The sequence below is a fragment of the Pleurodeles waltl genome, chromosome 11 (assembly GCF_031143425.1).
Source record: "Pleurodeles waltl isolate 20211129_DDA chromosome 11, aPleWal1.hap1.20221129, whole genome shotgun sequence".
Classification (NCBI taxonomy): Eukaryota; Metazoa; Chordata; class Amphibia; order Caudata; family Salamandridae; genus Pleurodeles; species Pleurodeles waltl.
The window spans coordinates 937,389,575-937,393,148 of record NC_090450.1 but is presented as its reverse complement, the minus strand read 5'-3'; the positions used below and the strand labels follow the sequence as shown (position 1 = coordinate 937,393,148).

Sequence of the window (3,574 nt, the reverse complement as noted above, 5' to 3'; positions counted from 1 at the left end):
CGATTAGCAAAGGCAAGGGCTCGCCCATAAGCGAGACCTAATGGCTTTGCCAATGCTTGTTTCAATTTTAGTAATGTGAGCCTCGTTTTACACGTTCTCCAGCACACAGAAAGATGATCCGAAACCAGGAAGTGAAAATTTTTACTTGAAGCTGTAAATGAAGAGCAGCAAATTCAACTGTGTAGTTTCATGAACCGGCACACCTAAGACAAGCGAAATATCGAAATATGTTGGTATTATTTATATTTCGTAAAATTGTTGCCAGGCCTCCCTTAGGAAACATTTGAAAACATGTTATCAAGATTTCGTGCTTCTTCCTTTCCACAACACACCATCGAGCACCCTGGACCCCGCCTACACATGAAGGGCTGTCTGCCCGAGCATCAAATCCCTTAACAGTGTTGCTGCATTCAACGAACAGCTAATTACCATACCATTTCCCAGAGTCCTCTGCGCGTCACGAGGCAATGTTTAGGTTCAGAGCACCGACCGAAGCTGGTAAAACACCACTAACTTAAGTACTATGTTGACTGCCAGAATCCCAAAAGTGGTGAAATCGTTAAAAAAATGTTAAATTGCTCTTTGTAACATGAGGTGCTCCAAAGAGGGGACAAGTATTTCACGTTAACATCGTCAGCTTTGCGCAGTGGCAGTATCGTAGCCAATGAGGTCTAACCGAGGCGCGATTATTGCTTATTGAAAACTTTACCCAATACCCCGTCATGAAGACTTGAAATATAGTCAACATGGCAATTTTTGACAGTCTCCAAGGAGACTGAATTTCGTGTTTAAAAGAAAATATTGTATAAATTAATGTTTAAATGTATAGATACTATAATATTGTATTGTATGTTTCAGTTCTATATGTTATAACAACAGGAACTGAAATTAGAGTGCAGCCCTGAGAAAATGTTCCATGGGTGGAGTGTGGGTGTTCCCTTGCATCTACTCATGGATTTTGGCACATTTCCAGATTTACCAAAACTGCTAAACCTAGGAACAATGCTACCCATCCTAGGGGAGACATAACAAGGAAAAATATCTTTATTTATCCTGCAGGCCCACTACAAGAAGGTGTGAATGGCTCCCAGGAAAGAGAACAAGGATAGCCTTGGGGTGAAGGAGATGTGACCTCTTCCTGACAGGATGGCCTGGGGGAAGTGCTTATCAACTTCACAAGCTTCAAAAATGCATTCTTTGCCACAGGTAGATGTACCTCCACCTAGGCCTGCCCCCTCCATTGTCCAGTTAGTCATTGTGGCACTAATCCTAGTCGGGGGAGCTATCTCAGTACTGGTTTGAAAGGGAGTTTCTCATTTTCCTAGACACACCCCAGGGTAAGGACAATTCTCCCATGTTGGATTTTGTGCACTGTGGATTGTTTAGGGCCAAACATCCAGGAAACGGTACCAAAGTAGTTAGGGCTGCTCCTGGTAACTTTTTATCTATTGTTCAGGTAGTCTCTCCAACCCACAGGCTACTGCAAGGCATAAATATGTCTCCCCTGGATACCTTCATCAGAACACATCTGGACCTGCTGTTGAACCGGTGGACAGAGACTCCAAGGGGTGGGCCTACTCCCACGTGTACCTAGGACAAAGAATGGACTTAAAGGGTCAGTTGGCTGAACTCCTGTTAAGCTACAGGGTCACAAAAGCTGCAATAATATGATTTTTTCAAAGAGGCCTGCTGACCAGTTACAACTGGACTCTTGGCTTCTGGGAGAGAAAGTTGTTAACCTCCGAGTAATGCCCACAAGGCCCTGGACCATTGGCTGGTGTTAGGGCCTACTCCTGTGGCTCTAAAACCTGCAAAACTAGACACTTAGGGCCGTATTTATACTCCGTTTGCGCCGAATTTGCGTCGTTTTTTTCGACGCAAATTCGACGCTAAACTAACGCCAACTAACGCCATATTTATACTATGGCGTTAGAGGCGTATAGCGCCAAAGTTCCCGGAATGTGCGTCATTTTTTAGCGTGAACCCCTTCCTTGCGTTAATGATATGCAAGGGAGGCGTTCCCGTCTAAAAAATGACTCCCAGGCCTTTACGTGGTATTTATACTCCCGGGCAAAAGAGACGCCCGGGAGTGGGCGTGGCTAAAAACGGCGCATTTGCGCCGCTTTTTAACGCCTGGGTCAGGCATGGCGTTAAGGGACAAGTGGGCTCAAAATGAGCCCAGAGTGCCCTCCCCTGCCCCCAGGGACCCCCCCTGCCACCCTTGCCCACCCCAGGAGGACACCCAAGGCTGGAGGGACCCACCCCAGGGACATTCAGGTAAGTTCAGGTAAGTATTTTTTTATTTTTTTTAATAATTTTTTGTGGCATAGGGGGGCCTGATTTGTGCCCCCCTACATGCCACTATGCCCAATGACCATGCCCAGGGGACAGAAGTCCCCTGGGCATGGCCATTGGGCAAGGGGGCATGACTCCTATCTTTACAATGATAGGAGTCATGTTGATGGGGGATGGGCGTCGAAAAAAAATGGCGCAAGTCGGGTTACGACGATTTTTTCGACGTAACCTGACTTGCCCCATTTTAAGACGCCCATGCGCCATTTTCCCCCTACGCCGGCGCTGCCTGGTGTACGTGGTTTTTCTCGCGCACACCAGGCAGCGCCGGTCTGCTTGCGCCGGCTAACGCCATTCAATAAATACGGCGCCCGCATGGCGCTTCAGAATGGCGTTAGCCGGCGCAAAACTTTTTGACGCTAAACTGCGTTAGCGCAGTTTAGCGTCAAAAAGTATAAATATGGGCCTTAGGCCCATATTTATACTTTTTTAGCGCCGCATTTGTGTCGTTTTTTGACGCAAAATCGGCGCAAACTTACAAAATACAATTGTATTATGTAAGTTTGTGCTGCTTTTGCGTCAAAAAATGATGCAAATGCGGCGCTAAAAAAGAATTAAAATGGGCCTTAGAAACCTTTTCAGAACTTTTCCGTAAGAGAATTAGCTGAAACTGGGACCAATGCCGAAACCACAGCCACCAACATCAAGTTGGTGACGGCTTGAACAAGCCCATTTTCCCCACTGAAAGGATTTTGACTTCCACGAAAGTTTCTAAGCCCAAACGTAGAGGGTCTTCACAGACAGCTTCTGTCCACCAGTGAGACCTTCCGTGGCAGAGATTCGGGCTTCCCTGCTCAGAGCTTCCTTCAGCCGACAAAGGTCTTGTCATGTTTCCCACCAGATCTGAACCTCACAATGAGGAACAACGATTCACCAGGCCACCGTTGTTGCCAAGCTCTCCTTGGGAGGTCAGCTTTCAGTCCTACCTACTGATGACCCATTGATGAGGACTTTTCTCCAGAAAATCTTCCAAGTAAGAAGGTAAACTTTTCACCAGGCAAATCTGCTCACTGTACCCAAACACAGTTGCTTGCAGCCCACCTTAGTTTTTTATTTGGACCCGGTCTAGCATGACCAGATAACCACGATTGGTGCTCCTAGGCACTATTTCAATTTACAACTTCTAAAATCATCTATGGTTCCCTACATCCACTTGTTTTTTTACTTTTTTTTTATTGAGAGAGTTAATCAAAGATACAAAAAATAAAAATCAGATTCTTCA

At 45.9% G+C, this 3,574-nt stretch overlaps 1 non-coding gene across 1 annotated transcript; it reads left to right on the top strand.

Moving 5' to 3' along the window:
- The first annotated feature begins 635 nt into the window (after positions 1-635).
- On the top strand, positions 636-775 carry LOC138266710 (U4 spliceosomal RNA). Its single transcript, XR_011199642.1, has one exon. It is a non-coding gene; the product is annotated as a U4 spliceosomal RNA (small nuclear RNA).
- Positions 776-3,574: the final 2,799 nt, after the last annotated feature.